The sequence below is a fragment of the Octodon degus genome, unplaced genomic scaffold (genome assembly GCF_000260255.1).
Source record: "Octodon degus isolate 3935 unplaced genomic scaffold, OctDeg1.0 scaffold00006, whole genome shotgun sequence".
Classification (NCBI taxonomy): domain Eukaryota; kingdom Metazoa; phylum Chordata; class Mammalia; order Rodentia; family Octodontidae; genus Octodon; species Octodon degus.
The window spans coordinates 20,889,959-20,909,459 of record NW_004524582.1 but is presented as its reverse complement, the minus strand read 5'-3'; the positions used below and the strand labels follow the sequence as shown (position 1 = coordinate 20,909,459).

General features: G+C 41.5%; 1 protein-coding gene across 10 annotated transcripts in view; it reads right to left on the bottom strand.

The window, feature by feature from the left end:
* Nucleotides 1-19,501, bottom strand: part of Ldb2 (LIM domain binding 2) — a 380,985-nt gene that overhangs the window by 360,278 nt on the left and 1,206 nt on the right. The gene's annotated exons all lie outside the window — the stretch shown is intronic.

Below are 19,501 nucleotides of genomic sequence, written 5' to 3'. Positions count from 1 at the left end.
TGGGACCCTCATTAAGCAAGACAAGATGGCTTTGGAGTCTGAGCTTAAGGCAAACTTTATTTAGTCTTTTAAAGACAATCTAGTTTAAGACAGACAGACAGACAGACAGACAGACAGACAGACAGACAGACAGCAGGGACCACTGTGAACATGGTGCCAGTTAGATCTTCTCCATCTTGGAGATAAGGTCATCACAGATCCGCGTCAACTCATCGTTCTCCTTGCTCTTCTGCTCCACTGCCTTCTCCAGAGAGTGGATCTGCATCTGTGCCTTCCTTAGGGTGGCCTGGAAGGCCAGTGCCTCTGCCTGGGCCTTGTTGCGGACCTGGGGAGTTCTTACTCTTGCCAAGCAGGTGCTTAGACCTCTGAGCTATCTCTCCAACCCCTTAAATAGGTTCTTGAAAACAGGACCACTAATAACCAAAAAGAAGCACAGAAATAATGAGACTCAAAATGGAAAAGAGAAAGAACTTTTAATCTTTGCTTTGAAAAGGTAAAAATAAATTTGACCAAACTGGTAAGTAATGAAGATGACATAAAAGATAAAACTAATCAAAAGCAGGTGAAAGAAGGGAGCAGGAGGGGAGGAGAGAAGTTGTGCAGGCATTTAACAGTTGATGAACATTGAGGGTGCACTGTTACAGGGAATTCTGGGAAGTAGCTAGAGTGAACATCATTAACTAAATACTAATTTGGAGCTGGAGCTCCATTTCTTCAAAGCCTTTGACAATGAATTTTACCTGTGTAGCTTGGTCTATTTCATGCTTCCATAAAAACATGCTTCAGTACTTTAGTGAACTGATGATACTGTTGCATAGTACATATCTTATTCATCTTACATGTACATGTACATGTGTTGTTAATTACTATGACTGATCAGCTGAGGCACACCCCCCTTACCTAGCTGTAAGTTTCCCATAAGAAAGGCCCATGATTATCTTTGCACACCACTGTATGCTAAGTTTTTGGCCCTGTTCAATACAGATGGATCAAATGAAAGAATGAATAATGTTTCAATGGATTTGTACAAGAATATATAAAGGCTTCCTCCTGTTCTAAAGTCAAAACCAGTCCCCTGCAACAAAAATTCCAGGACCACCATTCCCAGGGTCTGTTGTGCCAGAGAAAGAACTTTGACAATGGAAGATGTGGTGGCTCATTTTTGTGTCAACTTGACCAGGCCAGACTAGGGGAAATCAGATATCTAGCTAAATACATCTCTATGTACATCTGTGAGGATATTTCCTCTGAGATAAGCACAGGACTTGGTGAACTGAGGAAGGCAGATGGTCCTCCTCCCCAATACGAGTGGGCATTCCAGTAGCTGGAAGAGCCGAACAGATCAGCGAGATGAAGGATGACTAGATGATCTCCGCCTACGCCCTTGGGCTGGGACACCCATCTTTCTCTGCCCTTGGAGCTTCTGGTTGTCAGACTTTCCCTCCCTGAATGGTATCAGCACCATTGGCTTTCTGGCTAGCAGGCCTTAAGATTTCACCACCAGCTTCCCTGCGTCTCCAGTTTGCAAGTGGCAGACTGTGGGACTTACCCGCTTCCATAATCAGATGAGCCTGTTGCTAGAGAGTCTCTTCCTAGATACATATCTTACAAGCTCAGATTCTCTGGGAGTCCTGACAATACAGACAGGGTAGAAAAGAAAGAGAAGCTCCCCCAGAAACATGACAACAACTTGACAACCCATGAAGTCACATTCACACTGCATTCTGCTCTAGTGAGGATTTCAAATGTTCCCCAAAGTCCCCAAGTCAAAGGCCTGAACCCCAAGGGGTATTATTAGAGGTGGTAAAACCTTTATGAAGAGCATCTAGTGGGAGATCCTTGGGGCCCTGGGAGCAGGCCTTCTAAGGGAATGGTAGAGCCCTTAAACCTTCCTTATCTTTGGCTTCCTGGCCTTAATGTGGGCTGCTTGCTTCACAAGGTACTTTCTGCCATTTTCTTCTGGTGCCCTCCCTCCACCAGGGGTTTAAAAGCAATGGGTTCTCCTAACCATTGGTTAAAACTCTCTAAAGTCAGGAACCAAAATAAATATTTCTCTTTATAAGCTCAGATAGTGTGTTATCAGGAGGGAAACCTGTCACAGAACTCAAGCTTGGAAACCAATGACTGTCTTCTTCTTCAAGTGTACAATTCTTTCTATCTGCAGAGACCTCTGTGTGCGGGGCTTAGAAGACCACCTCCTGGTCCTGCCCTAGAGCCATGTGCTCATAGTGTCCTAGCTCTTCATTTCCTTTGACCAAGATGCCCTCCTTCTTCCCCAACAAACACAATCCTGAAATACCTGACAGGTTTCTTTTTCTTTCTATGGTACTAGGATCTGCATCCTTGTCTTCAGCCATGCTGGGCAAGTGCTCTACACTGACCCACATTTTAGCCCCTAAAATACCTCCTAGAGTCATTTCCAGCCTTCTGTGCAGCACAGGCCCCAAACAACTTCTTGTGTGCTGTGTGACAGCAATCAATTAGCACTGTCCTTAAAATTCTTGATGTGTGCAATCGATATTTAATGAACATCAGCTGTATGTCAGGATCTGAGTTAGACTCTGGGTGACTAAATTAAATAAAAATAAATCTCATTCAGTTGGGCAGTTTCTATACTGTAAAAAGGCAGCTGGCTAGGGAGTCGGGAACTAAAATCTTAAATGTTTTGCCAAGCCCTGGGGGACTGATGCTGGCCAGGATTTCCAGGAAGCTTCTCCTATTCGCAGAAACATTGTAGGATTCTCAGAGGGTGGCCCTTTTGTTAATTCACATAGACCTCTTATAGACTGCCCTGCCTGGAAAGATAGTATGGGCTTGCATACGTACAACTTCCGGTAAGCTGTCTTACCTAATGTGTTTAAACTTCAGGGCCTGCTATTCCTCTTTTAGTGTATTTATTGTTCTTTCTTCATTCAGTCAAGAGTAGTCTACCTTACCCTTTCTAGCCCTGGCCCTCCATTCTGTGTTACCACTGCTGCGTTGTCTCTGAACTCAAGCCCCCCAGAGAATTCTCCTGTGGGTCCAGAGGTGAGCGTGGGGCCACTGTGGAACCGAAACAAGGCCATCTATCAGCAAGGAAGCCTTGGTTATGCTGCACCATCTGTCCCTCAGGCTGCTCTGACCCCTGTGGCCTCAGTTTTTCTATCTGTAGAGGTGGGGGAGTATTCTTTAGGAGAGCTATGGAATTGCAAAGGAAGGCTCTACCCGGCCTGAACTTGGAACACCCAGGTTCAGACCACAGTATGCCTTTGATTGCAAAGCCCTGCACCAGTGACTAAGCAGTTCTCTTCCTGCTACGGTTTAGATTCAAACTCCCCCAACAAAAGCCTCATGCATTTAAGAGCCTCATGGGGCTCTTAAAAGGCGATTGGATCACCGGGCTCTAAATCACTGGGGAGTAAGCCATTGATGAGCTCCGTAGCTGAATGTGCAATCAGAAGGCGAAGCCTGGGGGAGTAGACCAGTCCCTGAGCATGACCTAGAAGAGTGAACTCTCAGCCCGACACCTCTCTTCTCTCCCAGCTTCTTGGCTGCCTTGGGGTGAGCAGGTGCCCCGGCCTTCCACTGCTCCAGCTCTGCCTTGGAACCAGTTGACCACGTACTGAATCCTCTGAAGCAGGGACTCAGAATAAACCTTCCCTCCCCTAGGTTTTGAGTGTCAGGAAGTTTGTCCCAGTGTTGAGAATGTGTCTACAACACCATCTCTGTGCTCTTGTCTGAATGACCAAGGGACAGTGCTGCTCACCCCGGGGGGCACAGCTTAGTGGCGATGATGATGCGAAGTACCTAGGGCTGGGCCTGGCCTGCAGCAAGCCCTAGGAAGTGCTTGCTGTGATTGTCATTCCTGCTCTTTAGATTTTGAGATACTGCTGTCTTTCCCACTTTATTCTCCTGACTTACTTTTTATAGATTCTTAACTATTTAATAGTTTAGGCCCTCTATTTCTTCCTAAAATCATCTCAGGATTGTCCAGCCACATAGCATAGTTGGGGGACAAGGATTGGAGATCTATTTTTAAGATTCACTAAATAACAACCTAAAAGTCTCAAGAATTCCCAGACACACCATGTTGTGATGAGTTAAATTTTCTATTCTTCACTCCAGTGATTTCTCATACCTAGGGGGAAAAAGGGTTAATTTTGCCAGTGTGGCATTTAAGTGAGTTTGAAGAAGCTGCCTTATTTCTTTTTCCCTCTACAAAGGTCTGGATACCCAGGATTAAGGAACTTGGTTGGAGCACCTCCTGGGACATTTATGGCTTTTACAGTTCTCTCTTGCTCTCTGTGAATATTTAGGTAGCTTAATTCCTCTGAAGATCACCAGATATACCACACGCTCAGAAAAATGATGGTTCATTAGGCATATGAATATTTTAATCACAATTTACCACCTAATTAGAGCAACTTAGAGAGAGCCAATGTGTGCAGTGTGTGTATGTGTGTGCATGCACATGTGTGTGAGTTTGAGCACATATGTGTGTGTGTCCGCATGTATGTTTCAGCACCATACGACTGGCTGAGATAACGTGTGCTCTCCCTGCTCCCATCAGCTCGCTTAGCCCAACAGGACACAAACTTGTCAGGCCTCAACGAAGCGAGACATGGAGCTGACCTTCTTCCTGCTGGGCTGTGAACATCCTGAGGGCAGGCCATTCTTGTGCTTCTCCCTCACTGAGCAGATAATAAAAATAACTCTAGATGCTGTGGAGGAATGAGGGAGTCTATGCAGTTCCAGCCAAGACACCACAGGGGGCCACCATGAATGCTACTGCTTAAATGGTTTTAAAATCAAAGCTGTAATAAAACTAACGGCAGATTTCTTTCTTCTCTGCTTCGCCCCTGCCTCCATAAAAAAAATCTCAGGAAATATAGAATTAGGACTGGAAACCATTTCCCCAGCCTTCCTCTCTCCACCTCCCCCACTCCTTCATTATACCAGGAGTATCTGGTATCCCATCAGGAAGGACTCCAGAGACAGGGTAATATTATATAGGGTTGAGCTCCCTGGGAACACAATGAAGTAAATTAAGACTGAGATTTTAGTTTCTAACTATAAAAGCCTTGACATATTTTCATTTCCATCAAACACCTGGAAATATAGTAAACCATATTTTAATGTTTGTTTGTTTCAAATACAGTATTTTTTCAACAGACAAAGGCAAAGTTTGGAGTCCAGAAAAAAAATAAATAGGTTTAAATCACCATCCCAGCAAGCAGTTTTTAAAATAGTACACACAAGTGATCAATTCCAAGCAGTTTAATGCTCTTAGCCAACAGGCATTACCAGTCTTTTCAGAATAACCTAACACCTTAAGCTTATTTCCTAGTCTTGGTTCAGGTAAATTTTAACCTTTCTTAAAAACTAATGGTATGGAGCACCCCCTGAACTGTGTAATTTTAGTACATCCTGCATTTGCATTTGAGCTACCTCATGATGACAGGAAGAAACAAGCTCTGGGTCTTCCTCTCCATGTACGTTTTAAAACAATAGTGCATGAAGCATTTTGAGGTAAAATATGGCCCTCCTGTTCCAGCCAGTTTATGTGGAAAAGAAAGACACAGTGACTCAGCAAGATCTCTCACCCAAGGAGATGGGGAAAGACCTGGAAGAAGAAGCTAGACAGAGAGCCCAAAACATACTATGGACCTTGATTTTGGATGTTATGTGGCAGATTAAAAACAGAAAGCCAGACTCCACATCATCCCAATTCTAAGCTTCAAGAGGCAAAAAGAACCTTGGAGTTCATATCTACTCTGATCCAGAGAAGTCCAAAGAGGAAGCTGGCTCAGAAAAGGAAACAATTAGCCCAAGGCCACAGGCTTAGAATCAGAGAGAAAGTATGGACATAAAACAAAACAAAACAAAAAAAAAAAAAAAAACCCACAAAATAAGCAAAATGCGGTGGGTCTACAATGTGACATAATGTACCAAGCAAAGAAGAGAACTGGCCCCAGCTGGTACCCACTCTGGGTCTGGAAGCCCATCCACCAGGTGCCACTTGGCATCTAGAATGTTCTTCTGGTGTATGTTGTTCCCATGTTATCAATGTGGAAACTGAGCGCTGTGGAGGCACAGGCTCTAGGCCTTGGGTGGGACGGGCTCAGCTCTTGCTGTCATTCTCTCTGTCCCAAGCAGCCTCCTCCCTGGACCCATTGCCACCCTGCAGTGGGACGCTCGAGCTATACTCATTGCCAATGAAAGAAGTCTTCCCAGAAGCCACAGAACATCCTTTCTAGTTTCCCAAACTGGTCCCAATCCAGTCAAAGCAAGACAACTCAGAACCCTAGAGACCCAACATGGCTGCCAGAAGTTTAATGGACCACAGTGAGGACCTCAAAGATGAAAAAAATAGAGTGTCCCTGGGCAAGTTACATAACCTTGGCTTACTGTAATTCTGCATCTTAAAAAAAATTGCCATGAAAATCCATCCTTCGTCTCAGACATACTAAGCTAAAAATAGCTCAGTCAGCCAGTAAGTGTGTGTAATTTTTCTTTTATGCATCTTGCCATCCACTGAGCCTTCCTCTCAGAATACAAACGTGTTCTAGGAAAGACGTCATTCAGCTACCACCTAAGGACTGAAGGGTTCTTGGGCAATGCCAAATCAAATTGTTTTTCTCCTCCCACAAGCAGTAACAACAACAACAACAAAACCTCTCTATCAGTTCTCTTCATCAATAGAAGCTAATGCTGATTAAATTTTACTATGTGCCAAGAGGTTAGCCTAAACACATAAAGCCATTAATAAATTCCCTAAAACAAGTTTATGACCTGGGGACTACTGTTTCCCATTTTTTTTCAAAGGAGGAAACCAAGGCTCAGAGATGTTAAATACATGTGGTGAGACTCACCCTACTACCATCCAATGCACAATGGGTAAAGGCTACAGTCCACCAACAGCCCTAGCATGCTGGAGAAACACCTTCACACTCTCACCTTGGCTTCCAACAGAGATTTATTTCCTGTCACTACTGCCAAGCACACCCTGATGCACAACTTGTACACTCACACTCACGCCCTAGGCCCCAGCTATGTCCAAATCCTCATGCTTCTTCAAATATAGCATCACTTCTCAGGGCTCAATTTCCTTGAATTTTCTGTTCCCCCTCCTAAAATAGCCTTCCTGGTATCATTTCTGGACTGGCAAATTCCACTGATCTCTCAGAAGCCTCATTGTCTATGAATCCTTGTGGTGTCCTCACCGAGCTGTTTTAAGACAGGGGGTGCAACTCTTTCTATCTCTAGGTCATGAAGACCACATATGGTGATGTTCAGGATCCATTAAACAAATAAGACATACTAACAATAGTTGACACTACTAAAGTACAGGCAGTGTGCTGAGCATTTTGTAAGAATCATCACACTCAATCTTCATAACAACCCAGAAACATAGATTCGATCATTATTCCTATTACCCATGAGGACCATCCAGGCACAGAGGGGTAAATTAACTCACCCAAAGCCATGCAACCCTAAGAAATAAATTTGCATGACTCCAGAAGTTAAGTAATTAATGCAGAATGTGGTTGTAGAAGGCATAATCTCACTGCACACCATTTCATTATACATAATAAGAACCCATGCATTGGAGGTTTATTTACAGAATGCATATTACCTATATAAAAAGAATGGTTACTCAGAAACTAATTATAAAATGGTAGCCTCTATGAAATATCCCTTTTTTCAAAGATGGCTGCTAGCCACAGAGAATAGCAATTGTCAGGAAGAATAGGAACATGGGTAAGATAGTTGCTGACCCCAGGACCTCTTGAATCCAGTGAGAAAAATAAAATAATGTTGCATATACAACCCCCACCCTCTTTTGGAGGTCTTCCTTTCTGCCTGAATCAAAGAGAAATCCTTCAGATAGTGTCATAAATTAACTTGCTATATTCCGACCTGCTGGTTCTAGATCAGCACTGACTCTTAACATTAATTCTAACTCCCTATTCCCAGTATGAATTGTGCAAAATTCTTTTGATTTATAGATACTGTACAAGGCTGCCTGCTTCTTCTCTCAGAAACAATATAAAAGAAGGAAAAGCAGGAAGAAAAAAGAATCTACCCTCAAATGAAGAGGAGGAATCTTTTCTAAAAGGTGACAGACCTAGCTTGGTGGTAGAGCATTTGCATATGTGAGCCCCTGGGTTTGATTCCTTACCACCAAAACATGAGAAAAAATAGTGACAAGATCTGGACTCCAGATTTCTGATTACTACTAATTGCTAATGGTGAACATCATAGACCCATAGTTAACTCTTTATACCACCTCACAGAGGGATAAGATTGACTGTTAGGAATACTGAGCTCTTTGAATACAAATTTTAGTAAAGGGGCTACATAATTTTTATATATCTAGATAGTCTTAGTTTTTCAAGCATGATGTATCAATAATTCAGGCAACTGTAATTACATGTTAAGAAGAATTAAGGACAAGGTGAAATACTCATAATTTGAAGAGCTGGATTTAAAAGGAAACTCAATATTCTGTAAAGTAAATAAAATGTTATGTACATGTGTTTATTTGCTGAATATTAACAGCAATTTTATGATAAAATAAAAGATAATTTTTATTTACTATCTTGCCATTGACATATTTTATAGACAATCCACATTGATAAAAATGTGTATTTTCGAATCAAAATAATAAACATTGAAAGCATATACAACTCGATTTTAAATATATTGTCAAGAAAAACAATCTTAAATTCAAAAACAAGGAAGATTAGTGATGTGTTTTTTTGCATCAATGGCACAATGCTAAAGATCAATGTAATTTCCAGGTAACTGGAAAACTCAAGAAGGAAAAAAAGGTCTTAGAACATTACAGGTTTTTATAAGGTTGAAGTACAGATGAGTGGTAGGCAAGAGCGTTCAGGTGTGGCCAGTTCTTAACAACTGAGAGCACAAGAGAGTCCAGCTAAGGCCTGGCTTTGGGTTCTATAACCGAGCAATCAGAAGCTGTATGAAATGACACCTCCTGTGTATTCCAGGTTTGAAATTCTATGATTTGGCCTACTTGGGAGTGGTAGGCTCCACCAAATAAAAGCTTTGCAAGGGCAGCTGATCGGCACCAACTTCTTCATTTTAAGTAAAAATAAAAAATGTCAGCCAGCTGCAGATTCACCAGAGTTCAATCCCAAGGCATGAGCAGGATCGCCTCTGGGGTGTGCACTGCCGAGTGGTTGGCCTTGTTTCCCTGGTTTAGCTTTCGCTCGTGCACAGATTTGCAGTAGCAAGATAAAATCCTCATGAGTCCCAAGAAATGACCTACATTGGGAAGCAAAATTTAACAAGCACTACTCCCTTCGAAAAATGTCAGCAAGTGATTTAATGTTTGTTTGAATTATGAAGCTATTTCTCTTTAAAAGGTTGATAACAATTATTATTAAAGTGGAGCTTTAAATAAAAATCAGGTGCCCTCCCTGGTCAAAGAAAAGAAATAGAGGGAAACTTATAAAGAATTCAATACAAGAAATCAAAGTAGAGCAACAGTACAATAAAACTACCACCACGGTGTATCCAGAAAGAAAGCAACACGCAGGTGATTTTACGGCCCTGATCCATCCAGCCAGAGAGATGCCACATGGTACTGCTCAGTCCCTCACCTGGCCTGGGAGAGTGTCTTTTCCATGTGAGGATGAAGCTGCCAGGTGTCACAATGGATCCATGGGACACCTGTCATCAGTGTAGACCCACAGGTGGAGCTTTGGGCTTCTGCCCAAAGTGCTGACCCAGCTCCCTTGAGAGGTCTACACCCAACTGCACACTGAGGAGTGTGCCTCTTTTGGAGAAAGGCCCATGACAACCCCAGCAGCCTGCTCTGCAGCCCTCTTCTGGGGCCCCATGTAATCAGGCCTACAGTGGCACTGGTACAGGGGAACAGTTCAATGTTCTTTCTCTCCTGACTTTTTATCTTGCTCCTATGAAGTGGGGTGCACATGGTCTCATACAATGGGCAACATTAAACACTTAACCATTGGTGTTCTAAGGGGTCACCATACCCTGGAGATGTGCAGGAGAATGTGGCCACTGCAACAAGCCATTTCTCTCCTATGGGATGGTTTCTGATTAGTAAGTCATTGGTAGTACAAAACAGTGAAAAACCTCCGTAGTCTCTCACATTGGATGACACACTGGGCCACAAATCCTATGACATGATATTGAACATTTAGTTTCTCAAGTTACAGTATGTTAGTGGAGGCCACATGAAAAGGATTTTTAAAGACACTTAGGAAATCAAGCAAAGTGTTGCATTACTTACAATATTTAATTAGCTGGAAGAACAGAGAATAAGGGCATAATAACCGTAGTTCCCATTGCTTAGCACCTAGTATATGCCAGGCATTTTGTATGAATGAGCCTTTCACAATGTACTACTCAGACAAGAAAACTGAGGCTTAAAGGAGTTAAGAGACGTCCCTAAGCTCAAACAACAAGTAGGAGACAGAGCCAAGATTTGCACCCAAATCTGTCTTCTTGAGCTTCAAGGCAAATCTTTCTTTTCACTCTGAAGTATGCATGTGTTGGGAGGAGTGGAAAGCACGGTGCATATTTGCTAACCAGCAGCTGGGAAACGGTAGGCCCAAGTGAGCGCAATCCAGGCTACCTCCCGCTCTCTTTTGCTTTTTTCTCTTGCACTCTGGCTTTTGCTCTCCGTTCTCTCCACCACAGAGTTAGCAAACACAGTTACTCTACATGAGGTGCCTATACAGTACTGAGATAGTTTCCCACATTTTCTGTTGTGCAAATCACCTCAAACAAATGATTTAATGGCCTTAAAATACTTTTCAAAAAATGCAAAGTAAGTGCTCCAGGTGCTATCATGATATATAACATATCTCCGAGCTGCAGACCCTCAAATAGACCCAGGAAGAGAGAATGTGTAGAAGAAATAAGAAAACACCATTAGGATTGGTATAAATATTTTTAGTCAGAAGTCGGGAGATTTCCAGCAACACTCAGATAGCAAGTCTACCCTTTCTTCACAAGAGAAACACGCCCTTCTCAGGACTTTCTTCTCTGCAAGTTCCTGGCTGTTAAGCTCACATATCTGCAATTCCAAATGGAACTGAGGGAAATTCTTGGTGAGATTCAGGGCAGATTCTGGGGTCAGCCTGGACCTACTAAAGCCACTTCATTTCCTTTATTCTATAGATATGCTTTCCATCTCAGCCCTGTGCTGTGGGAAATGGGGAAGATAGTTGTGGAAGTGACCACTGCCCCTGCCCTCAGGAGGCTTAGACTCTATGCAGGACAAGAAAACATTGACAACATAAACAGGAAGCAAGAAAACATCAGCTTATAGGAGTTCCCATAAAGCAAATGGAGAGGTGCATGAGGGTAACTGGGGTTTGCTTTGATTGAGAGGACTGAAGAAAGCCTCTCTGAGAAAAGGACATGAAGTTGACAACAGAGGACTTTCTAAGGGCTGAGACTCATTTCTTCCATTGTCCTTCTTTCCTGGGAAATATCTAACTGATCATGTGCAGAGAAAGCCAGCACCATGCCAGATTATAACACAAATTCTTTTAATAGAATTATTATGGAGGAAGTCATTTGCCCATCCACCACAGAGGGCAGAAGACCTCAGATGTGAACTGGCTAGGCAAGTTAATGCATCCAAAAGAAGTTCCTTGTGGCTTGAGTCTGGCAAACTGAACCATCAGTAAGGAACAGATCAATAGGGCCTTAGAGCCTGGGTGAGGAGGAGCTCATAGCTCGGACTAGGTGTGAGGGGAAAGTGAAGAGACACATGATCTGATTTATGCATCAAAAATATCACCTTGGCTACTTGTAGGGAATAGAGGGAAAGGTGAAAGGAGAGAGCAGAAAGCACAGCTGAAAGGCCATTACAAACCAGAAAAAGGAGGAGGAGGGTTCATGCTGTGATTAGGATAAAGAAGGCATCTCTTTGGAGGACTCCACAAATCTTTGGTGCTCAATGTTTTTATTAGAAGATGACAACTTCAAACTGGGCTGGTGGAAGGTGATACCGCTGTGCGCACAAGGATGCGGCTACCAGAGCCTCCAATGGGGAGAGGGCAGCTGGAATGCAGTGTTTTCCTAGCATGTGCCAAAAGCACTTGGATTGAGCATTAGAAGACCGAGCAACTGGGGATGGTGGCCCCAGAAAGTGCATGTAAGGACACTGTTGCAGATTTTTTAGCTCTTAAAAGAAGATCAGAAGGGGCCGGGGAGATGGTTTGCCTGGCAAGCTCAGGGGCCTGAGTTCAATCCCCGGTTCTGCAAAAAGATGCATGCATCTCAGGCTTTGGAGTGGGTCGAATAAAGAGATCCTTCCTCCCTCTTAAGATTGGTAGGCATTCACTGTAGGGACAATGGCTTCACAGATGGCCAAGTTGGGTTGCAATGGTAGGAAGGAAACTACAAACTCTACAAAGAACTTCTAGAGAGACAGGATGTGGAGGCATTGACTGCCTCTTCAGAGTAGATCAAACTAAGAGAGAAGCCAAAATGTAGGGCTCACTTTTTTCTCTTTATTTTCTTTTTTGTAAAGAGAATGAAAAATAGAAAAAAAAATCCAAAAAGAAACAAACAAAAATTGCAAACCACGCAGAATTTTGCTAAACAAGATGGTAGGAATTCAATAATGGTTGTTACATTCATGTTGTTGTCTTCAAATTAGTTGCTCAGGTTACCAGACATAAGCATGCAAAATTGACCGCAAGTTTAAAAAGAAAAATAGAAATTAAGCGTTAACTGCTCCTTTCAATAGACCAGCAAAAATCAGCAGTATAATTATTCGAGCTAATATATATATATATATATATTTCTTTTCCCCTTCTTTCTTTCCTTTCTCTTTTTCCTCATCCCATCCATTCCTTCCCTTTGAACAGTTTCCCCTTCATAGTATCTATTGTACCTTTCAGATTTTGTTTACTCTTTCAGGTCCTTATACTAGAGAAACAATACCATGCTTACACATGTAATTCTGATGCATTTCACCTATGAGTGTTGTCTCTAGTTACATCCATTAATGTATAAAAGCCTCAGGTTAATCTTTTTCATAGCTGAGTAACACTCCATTGCATAAAAATACCACATCTTTTTTATCCATTCCTCAGTTGATGGACAGTTGGGTTGTAGCTAAGATTTGGGTACGACAAATTGCACTGCTATAAACATGGGTGCTCATATATCACTGTGGTATATTTTACATTCTTCCGGAAAGATACCCAGGAGGGGAATAGCTGGATTGAGTGGGACCACTATCTTTAGTTTTTTGAGGCATCTGCACACTGATTTCCACAGAGGTTGTACAAGTCTGCACTCCTACCAACCGTGGAGGAGGGTTTCTTTTCCCCCACAGCCCCTCCAGTATTTGTTTTTGATTGACTTCTTGATGATAGACACTTTTCAGGGGTTCTTTTCTATGATGTCTTTATTTTTCCTCAGATTCTCAATTGATGAGCAGTACAGGAAGCCAGTGCTATGCCAAATTCTAATTACAATATAGCCTCCTAATACTTACACTGTTATTGTTGTCAAAGGAGTAATATTACCAAAAATGAAAAAGCTTTGCTTCACTCCCCACGATTTACACAACTCAAATACTACTTTCCTCAGACATGGTTGAAAATAATAAATCACTGGATGCAAATCTATATATTTTTCAAAGAAAAAAACACAAAAATTTAAAATGACTTTTGTTTTTCTACAACAATTGCTTAGATTCTTCAGATACAGTGAGCATATTAAATATTTTTCAGTAAGTGCTCTGATTTAGTTCTTTCTTTCAATACTCAAGGTATATTTTCCATTCCCAACTCTATCTCCAAAAATGGATACAGTCTCCTTTGAAGGCAAGCATTTGAGAGACAGCCACTAGAATCCTGCTAGGTAGATGGAGTCAGCTTCCAAGCCACCTCTGGAAGTCAACTTGTCTTCAGAAAATCCAAATACATGTCCACTGCAAGGGCTTACAGCTGAAACTAGAATGGCCCTCGTATCCCTTATTTCAAGAGGCGCTACCGTAGTGTACTCAGCAGCACAGCCTCAGACACAGAGCTACCATTTGTCTGGCCTGGGACCACTCATTGATCTTCTGTGTCTCCGGGTACTCATCAGTAAAGATGTGGACATTCCGGGGACCTGCCTTATGCAGTGCTCAGAAGGGTGATGGGAGCTGATGTAATACAGAAACCACTGGCTGACCACAGTGACTAACAGCCCACGCTGCCCAGATGTTAGTGTCATCTCCCTTCAGAGAGAGGCACGTGCTGCACTGTGTATCTGTACAAGAGGACACTGAGGATTAATCTATCACCGCGCCTGCCTCAGGATGAGAGGTGGGGTATATGGTTTCCTTCATTCCTAAACTGTAAGCTCCTAGAGGACAGAAAATGTCCTAGTCATCTCTATCCTTCCAATTTCTGATACTTTCATTGTCTGAAGCTCAGGAATTCTTGATAGAATGACCGAATTGTAAGTATTGATAGCTGGCTATATTCAGATGCATGTGATCAGAATTTAAAATTTAAAAAAGATGCTCAGATATACAGAAAAGGAAAGAAAATATCCTGGTCAGAATATGACAAAGGCATATGGTCGTAACAACACCAATTCCTAAATTCTGTATTTTCTGATTCTTTAAGGACAGATTATATTTTGATTAATTATATTTTGAGACCCAACAATCAAATTCAAATAACTAAATTCATGATACTGTTTCTTGGCCATTTATAAAGTTGGATGTTTGTGCTTGTTTTATGTTTTGTTTGCCTTTTTGGAAAAGGGGTGCGCTGTTTTCCTCATGAAATATGAATCAATGTGGACAATTGCAATAAAAGGAGATTTATGGCCCTGTTCTCCATACAATTTAAATTAATTTCTTTCTGAAACCCACACAAAAAGCTAAATGCTTTAAATGCATATTGTTTAAGTCCTATATCATAATTTGCACGCCAAAAAGGGAGAAATTTAAATGTGCATTGATTTTCAGCTGATAAGAATCTGTGTTGCATGGAAGTTGAAAGATTTCTTTTTTTTTTTTTTTTTTTTTTCCTTTTGGCCTCCTACAAACAGTTGGTTTGCAACAATTTTTAATTAAAAACAGTTCCCATAGTAAGAAGATGGGGGGAAAAAAGCACTTCGGGAAAATAAAATGAGCAGAAGAGTTCTGCAATTTGTTTTCTGAGACCATGTAGAGGACCTAAAAAATAAAGAGGAGTTTGGAAGTTCTCCTTTTTAAATTGCACTTTTGGTTTCATCTAACATTTTCGAAATAGCTTTCCTTAGCACCACCAGCGCCCCTCCCCCGCCCTCCCAACCCCCCTCCGGGAAAGTTAGAAAGTTCTTTTCCTTAAAGCTGAAAATCACACATACACCTTAGAGTACCAGCAACATGTTTTTGCTGTTGCTGTTTCTAAATTTCTAGGAGGGAAATATAAACTCCCCCACCATCACAAAGCCTCTTCCTTTCTCTCTTACCTATCCAAAATACTTAATCTCATTTTAACTAGATTGCATCGGAACATCAATGATACTAAGCTATTCCGTGAATAAACATGATGTTACAATGTGAAACCCTGTGACCGAGTATATAAAATTGTAGCTGAAAGAAAGGCCTGAGACTCCCCCACTCCACCCACCCCCTCCCCAGGGAGTTGTAGAGTTGAGCTGCTGGGGAGGCTGAGAAACAGCGGATTTAAATTTCAAGGTCTTCGAACATTTTTAACATTCATATTAAATTCCATAAAGCTAAACACCGTAATTCTAATAAAATCTTCGGGTGAACCGCTTCCGATGTAATCAGAGTTCTTTCTTTGGGGATGGGCTGTGTAAGATTGCTGAAAGGAAAACACCCGCAAAATATAAAGGAACACACTCTCCTGCTCTTTATGATATTTGCTAAAATGAGCCTGATGCCAATATATAGACTTAAAATCAGCATTTGAAAACATATTCCTTTTTGGTTATTTGAGGAAACAAGATACTGAAAACTTATCTGCTATGATTTTTATAACTCTACTTGTGAACTTTCTTAATTCCTACAGTAATTCAACATCACTTAAATCTCTTCACTTAGAATGCTGTTCACTATGAGGCGTCTCAGGTTCTCACTGATATTTTCATCTCACAGGGCAGACTTCAGGAAGTAAAAAAATACAGACTGTTTTTGTTTTTATTGAAGCTCGGCACGGAACAAATTCTGAAGTCTTTAGAACATATTTTTATTTCCTATCTGACTGTACTCTGTGTGCTGTGTTAAACTATATAATTGTGCAGTCATATGCCTCCAAGATGCAGCTGGCACAGCAAGGCCATTCAAATATATGAATTTTGGAAGACATCGGGTCAATTTATGGTAGCGTACACCACAGAAAATGGAACCCTTTTCCTTCTGCCTTTAGAATTAGAGCAAAAAAAAAAAAAAAGAAGAAGAAGAAGAAGAAGACGCAAAGCTCAAAGTTTCTCTGAGACACCCACGCACTTCTTTATCAAAATCCACTAAGATTATGATGCTACAAAGAAATTTTATTTCCCAGAACAGCCAGCAGCATTTAAATTATATTTCTGCTTTTTGTGAATCACTGTGTAATGCATTATCTTTCCTTTAAAAGGAGGTAAGAAGGTCCTCAAATCTTTAGACTTTTGTTTTGCTTTGCAAAAGTGATTTGGGCTCTAAATAAACTCATGATGAAAATCAACATGGAGGCTGTGGGGTGTGTATCTCAAGGGGACTGGGGAGCAGATGCCCAAACTCTCTCTCTCTCTCTCTCTCTCTCTCTCTCTCTCTCTCTCTCTCTCTCTCTCTCCACCCAAGTTAGCCAGTCAACAAATTTTCATTGAGCATCTACTTACTTTGATCGGGAAGTACTTTTGCTAAGCTCTGGCTATAATCAAGACTGACAGAGCCCAGGCCTCTGAGTTTCCCCTACTATTGTCCTATTATGTCAGTATCATTTGTGATTTTGAACCAAAACCATGAGTAAAGAAATAGCGTCTGCGCAGTTCACTCTTTTTCATAATTCTTTCTCATACCAATCTGCATTTTCAAATTAAAGGGGCATGGTAAGAAATTTGAAGGTAAGGCCATCAAAAGCCACAGTTAGTGGCTGTTAGTTACTAACTAACTCACTAGTTAGTAAGTGACAGGAAGGAGTTAAAAACAGGATTAACTTCCAACCCATCCTCTTTAAACTAACACAGTCCACCATCTGAAAATTTTCAACTTAATTGGGAGAAATGAACATGATAGAAGTCTCTGGCAGCCATTGGAAGAAAGTGACATTTTCCATAAAAAAAAGAATGCCTCTGGGAAATTTTACAAACTTGGTTACAACTTCATAACAAATTGCTTTGTTATCATTTGTTTTTAGCTAAATACATGTTCCAGAACCAATGAGTTGAGAAAACTACGTGTGTGTGTGTGTGTGTGTGTGTGTGTGTTATTAGGAGTTCATAAAAGGATGCAATGTAATATAAGTGTGAATGGGGGAGGGAGGAAGGAGAGAGAGAGAGAGAGAGAGAGAGAGAGAGAGAGAGAGAGAGAGAGAGAGAGAGAGAAGAGAAGCATCCAAAGGGTAAAGTCTAAAAATGATCACTCAACAATCTACTTGATTTTCTTGGAAGGACCAACTGGTACCTTTTGCAGGTACCATTGTACTTCCCCGTAACTCACTTCTTTCCAGGGCTCAGAACAGCTCTTTCCTAAAGAACTATCTTTGGTAAAACTACAGTGTAACTTTTTTATGAAAAGTTTTTTTTTTCCTAAATACACATCATGCTCAAAATTTAATACCTAATGTTAAAACTTGAATATCTGAGAGCAATCACATGACTCACTTTTTTTTACATGAAATGAAAACAGATTTTTTAGCATTAGATTCATAACACCGGAGTATTGCTTCGCAATGAAAGTGAGAGGTGTCAAGGCGATTATCTAGATAATTAGTTTTTAAAAGACCTAATAAGAAGGTACATGTACTGGGGGGTGCACATACAGCACACACTAAAATATAATACATAGTGTTTTATTATCATAGAAAGATGAAAAGAGCTAAGATTTCTCATTGAGGCTTTCTCTTCTTGCTTTTGGAACTGTGGAGCAGTTTTTTTCCCTACCCAAAGTAAAATTTTACAATGTCACATCCCATAGTCTAAAACTTAGAAGTTCTCAAATTTAGCTCTTACCGAAGATCAGCTGGTTGTTTGAATAATGCATTATTAACATGGAACTTTTCAAATGTCTTGTCTCCAAACACAAAACAAACTTGTGGGGAACTGATTTCACCCTTCAGGTTTGTATCAGAGGCAGGACAGGGACATCTACAGAGGAGACCTCAGCTTGGAGGAGCCAGGTGCTGAGGACTGCCTGGCACACGGGCACCCCAGCAGGGCAGGGCAGCTGCCTGCCCTCCATGGGCAGGACTGAAGCAAGCCTCACTTCAAGGCCTCTGAAACTTTTAAAAATGCAAGTTAGATACAGGTTCTTTTTAAGTCCTGTTGCTGAGCAAAAACCAAGCCATAGCAGCCTCTAGTCCCTTTCTGAAAACTAATACTTTTTAAAAACTTCTTTTTCCAATCTGTATTTCAGATAAAGCATCTCTGAACTTTAAGATGCTTCTTATCCTCCTGCTTCTGGAGGCAGGCTACGACAACCAGTCACTTAAGCAGGAGCTTAGGACTCCAGCAGGGTTGCAAGGATGTGAATTAAAGATACACACTGTGCTGGACACACAGACACTCACACTGTAACACACAACAACACACACATATCATTTACTACCAGCAGCTCACTTCCCTAAGTGAGAAAGAGTTTGTACTTCCCTGTAAGCTGCCGGCTCCTAGAGGAAGGGTACAGCAGTTGTGTTTAACATCTAGAGTGTATTAACACAGAAAGAAACTAGCAGTGATAACAATTTGGATTTCACAAATACACAAATCCTTGTTCAGTAGTGAGCCAATCAGAAGGCAGATCACATCTTGTTAGCCATATTAAATACATTAAATGTCATGAATTTCTATGGCTGCATTGAGAATTCAAGCAAGTATGTTTTAGGTTATAATACAAACTTAACTGAATCCTTTCCCAGAGTGAAAAGTCAATCTTCTATCTAAAATTCCACCAAAGGTATTCCTCAAAAGCTCTTTGGCAGAAATCTCCGGGTAGCCCTGCTCTGCAGAGAAGACTCTCTCCCCAGGGAACCCGACTTCCTAAAGTGACTTTGGGGCACCTATAACAAACTCTTGTTCAGGGAGAAGCAACACAAAGCTCCAACTTACAGGCAAATGGACAGCCCAAAGCAGCAGCCCTGCCAGCCTGGCAGCACACAGAAGAAACTCCACTGACATTAAATATTTAAATTGCAAGAAGCAGTCTAGAGTTTTACATTTAGAAAGTTCTAAAAGTCTTAGTCTCTCTGCTCCCAGAGTTGCTGTCTAAGAGCTCTCTCTCTCTCTCTCTCTCTCTCTCTCTCTCTCTCTCTCTCCCTCCCCCCCCCCCCCCCCACCGGGCTCCTGCTCCTTTTCCTCT